Consider the following 5,071-nt stretch of genomic DNA (forward strand, 5'->3'; position numbering starts at 1 on the left):
GTCTCGAAGAGACAGTGAAAGCTCTGCCTAGGCGAGACCTAAAAAACCTTTGAGCTATGTAGGATCACTGAGAACATCTTTGCATTAGAATGTGAAACATGATAGTGCAATACAATAGAAAACTTTGTGTTGGAAGTTCGGATAACTCTAATGTGAGATCTGTGCAGGAAATGCATTCACAATTTATGGAAAAATTGTATGAAAATATATGGCCACCAGGCTTCGAATGTGGCACACAACAGTGCTGAGGTATAGCGTGCTAGTCCAGACGCTCTTCCTCCACATGACTTTTGTATTGATGACAGAGACGTTTTAAGGCATGGGCAAAGTGGGATAAAGCCCAGGGCTCAGCATTTCAGAGGGGCCCCCAGGTAAAAACCAGCTCTGTTCTGCAAAGAGTCTTGACCATATGACCTTGAATAATTCTTAAACTGATAGTAATAGACTCTCATGCATCACCCATATTCAAAATAAAGGAAAGGGTATTTGAAACAGACATTTTGCAGCGAAAGTTGCATTTATATTTCATTCTTTCAGATGAAAGCAGGATCTCACATATTAATGTCAAAGAGATTTTTTGCAGTAATATTAGTGAGCTTCTGCTGTGTTACAATATTGATAACACACATCACTTTCCCTGAAAATTACATGTAAACACATTTAGTATATCGATCAATGTGTCTGTGCCCTGTCAGTGACCTGCCCAATAGGGCATGAAAGAGCTGAAAATGGATCATAAATTCAAAGCTGTTCTGAACAGGGGCCCTCAAAATAAGTTTGGCCCAGAGCCCCCAAAATCCTTAAGATGTCCCCGATTGATGAATGTACAAGGTTTTTGAGGGGCCAGATCAACAAACTAAAGTGAGGGCTTTCATAGTGTGAGGGCATGTCTCAAAGCTTAAAAAAAATGTCATGCAGGGAAAGAGAAAACATGGCAAATCAGCATCTAGCAGTGTTGGCCATGTTAGCCGCCCTAAGCAATAATGTATAGCGGAGCTTTGCTTTAAAATCTGTAAATAAATGTTACAGCACGAGTGCTGGGGCCCCATGAAGCTCAGGGTCTAGGAACTATCGATATGTGTGATGGTGTCAGCCTTGGTGTTCCTTATATCCTGAATGGCATCCGGTATACCCAGCAACTCCCACCCCCTCTGCAGTGCAAACAATGCATTTTATTAGTGATCTTAGCTTTACCCTGAATAAGGTTCATCTTTCAGCAAAGACTGAGACACTGATCAACTAATATTCACAGCGTACTGGACTTTGTTGAATAGGACCAAGACTGATTTATACAGGGGCGCTCCACCGCTAAGACGGAGGAGTGCCGGCCCACTGCTCTTGGAGCATTGAAAAAGGGAAAAATAAAATTATAATAACAACATGATTATCATTTTATTTTTCGTTGCTGCGGGGCTGGGCAATGGCAGAGCGGCTGGTGGCTCGGGGAGGAGGAGTGGTTTGTGCACACTGAGTGTGCATGACTGCTTGGCCAGCCGTCTTGGGCCGGCCAAACAGTCATATGCACTTTGCATGTTCCCCACCAGGCAGTAATGCACTGCCTGGTGGATACATGCACAGGCCCCTTGCCCCTGTCTGCGCACTGATCCATGGGCTTTGTCGAAGTCAGCTGCACTGTGTTACGTGAATGGGTAAAAATTGTCCTATGCCACATTTAGTAAGAGCCCCTAAGGATGTAATTGGCAGTACTTGCACTACTAAAGCTGTGTTAGCACAACACTAATGGTTGTGCTGTGGCACACAGGTAAACCAGCACTATCCTGTGTGAGAATTGCGATTCTCCTATTACCATGACTAGAGAATCTGGATTTCATTAAAGACACGGAGGCTGACATTATGCAGTCTCCAAGCAGCCGCATATGTCACAATAAAAAGGTTCCAAAGAGAACATTCAAACAAGGTAAATGATATGGCATGACAACAATCTGCCTCTTTTAAAACAGGCGAAGAGTAAAAAAAAAGTTCAGAGGTATCAGAGTATAAACTTGAAGGTTTCCAAAGGATCCAAATGGAGACGTGAAGAGGAAATTGACCAAGCAGGGAATCAGCTCAAGGTATCCAAGGTTAAGAAGAAGGGTTATCTGAAAAGAAAGAAGATAATGAGTCTCTCTATATCAAAAATAAGACATTTCAAGCATGAATAAATGTAAACAAGAAATAAAGCATTACATTAGCATAACTGTAAATACAAATCATAAATTATCAACGACTAAGGAGTGGGATGGGTGGGATAATGTCAGCCTCCGTGTCTTTAATGACATCCAGATTCTCTAGTCATGGTAATAGGAGTATCACAATTTCATTACAAGAACGGAGGCTACATTATGCATGTTGGTAGTTTTGTAATACAACATTAGACATATGTTCGATAGGTTTACAATAATGTCTAGAAAAGGTATTAGCGTTCGACCAGTCGACCGCTTTAAGAATATCATCTAACTTACCTCCAGACCATAGAGATTTACTGGCCCTAGCACCTCTAATAGAATGAGCTTGAAATTTGATAAATCAATACCAGCTAAGTTCATGGCTGTCTTAACCCATCTAGCAATGGAAGTAGAAGTTACAGCTCTATGAGGTTTGATAGAGGAGACAAGAAGTTGTTTTTCATCAACACCACTAGTGCTAGAGGGGTCTTGACGTGGGTTAACCCGAAATCCAAAATGCAGATCCAGACGCTGGAAACGGACCCTGATGCGAGATTTGTAATATCTAGATGTTACAGCCCAGCTTGCAGCCAAGATCAGACGATTGGGCCATGGGAATCTGCTATTGTGGGAAGGAGATTTCAATCTCACTATGGACCCGACTTTAGACAGATCTACCGGCCCTCCCAGCCGACCTGAGGCTGCCGCTTTAGAGCTGCAGAGCGCAATCACCTGCCTGGATCTGGGAGATGTATGGCGGTCCAGGAATCCGCAACAGGGAGGGTACACGCACTTCTCTGCATTTCATAATATCCAAACTAGGATAGATTACCTGCTTGCTTCCTCCTCCCTTCTGAACCGAGTAAGGGACTGCAGGGTCTTGCCTAGTACCCTGTCTGACCACTCACCAGTTCTTATGGAAATTTGTATACCTGGCAAACTCATACCGCCATTTACCTGGAGGTTCCCACCTAACGCGCTACTAGACCCAGTGTTTAGGGAGCGCTGGCCGAGGCCATAGACTTGTTTTTTGAAAAAAATATAGGCTCCGTTGAGAGCTTCCAAGTAGTCTGGGAGGCCTTTACGGTTTATATTAGAGGAGTAGCGATGGCAAAGCACTCGGGCATACTCAAAGCAATCAGGAGGAGATTGGCTGACCTTGAGGAAAAACTAGGAGAATTGGAGTGCAGACAGCGTCTCTTCACAGATGACGCTGCGAGCGCAGAAATTAAGACACTACTGGCGGAGTATCACGAGGAGGCGGACAGGGAGATCCGACACATGAGCAAATACTCCACGGCTCAGGTGTATGGTGAGGGGGAGCGACCGAGCGCTGTGTTGGCCAACCTTATGAAGGGGGCGCGCGGCGCCATCATACTCCTATGGTTCACACCGCTGCGGGAATATCCACAACAGATGAGAGAGAAATAGCTGAGACCTTCAAATCTTACTAGGCGGATTTGTATTCCTCGAAGGTGGTCGATATGGAAGAGGAAATTGTTGACTATCTAAGTCATATAGACATCCCCTCGCTACCCAAACATGAAAGGGAATTTCTTATGCAACCGATAGAGAAGGACAAGATTTTAGACTCGCTAGCTAGTATGAAATCGGGCAGTGCACCAGGAGCTGACGGCCTTACGGCGGGCTTCTACAAAACATTCAAAGATCAACTGATACCACACCTTTCAACCCTCTTTGACGACATATTTGTAGAGGGCAGCATGTCGCACTCAATGAGGGAGGCCCTCTTGGTTACTATATTGAAGCCGGGAAAGCCACAATAGGAGTGCAGTTCATACAGACCCCTGTCGCTGCTCAATGTTGATACCAAGCTGTTTGCCAAGGTCCTAGCCACTCGATTGGCCCTGCTAGTTGACGGACTGGTAGCCCCGGACCATGCGGGGTTTGTCCCTGGCAGAAACCTAGTCTATAACATACGCTCGGTCTTGGGAGTGATCCAACATGTCAGACCGGATAGAAAGGCACTGGCCGTTTTCCTCGATATGGAGAAAGCCTATGATTCCGTGGAGTGGCCCTTCATGCGTATGGTGCTGCAACGCATGGGCTTGGGACAGCCTTTTCTGCAAATGCTGGGGGCGCTGTACCATGGACCGAGAGTGAGGCTCAGTATAGGGGACCTGGTCACGGATCCATTTCCCATTAGCAGAGGTACCAAACAGGGGTGTCCCCTCTCGCCCCTCCTATATGCCCTGGTGGCTGAACCGCTAGCCTGTGCACTGCGGAAATACCACGGAGGCGAAGGAATAGCCTTCCCGGGTTACAGGATTATAGTTTCGATGTATGCCGATGACGCCTTGTTGTACATCCGCGACCCAGATAACAACTTATCATCAGTACTTAGGGAGGTGGTACGCTTTGGGGCGCTCTCAGGTCTAAGAGTCAACTGGACCAAGTCACTTGCCTTTCCACTTACGCCCCTCACGCAACAAATGCAAATGAAATACACTATCCAATGGCCCACAGATACGATCCGATATCTAGGGATACATTTGCACACAGACTCGGAAATCCTCTTTAGGGACAACTATGGCACTGCGGTTAGTAGGTTGGAAGACGATGTGGTGAAATGGAGAAAACTTCCGCTATCCCTGATGGGGCGCATGTCTTTAATGAAAATGGTCATGCTCCCGAGGTTCTTGTTCCTGTTCCTTACTTTACCAATATTCCTCCCCAAATCATTTTTTGCACGACTACAACAACAGATGACAAAGCTAGCCTGGGCGGGCGGTCAGCCACGCGTCCGATGGACGACACTTATTATGCCTTACACACTGGGCGGGTTGGGAGCCCCGGACATGGAAGCATACTACAGAGCAGCGCAGGCGTCACATTTGCACACATGGCTACACGGAGACAGAAACATACCTCATGTTCGCATGGAG

The sequence above is a fragment of the Lissotriton vulgaris genome, chromosome 5 (assembly GCF_964263255.1).
Source record: "Lissotriton vulgaris chromosome 5, aLisVul1.2, whole genome shotgun sequence".
In the NCBI taxonomy this organism is placed as follows: domain Eukaryota; kingdom Metazoa; phylum Chordata; class Amphibia; order Caudata; family Salamandridae; genus Lissotriton; species Lissotriton vulgaris.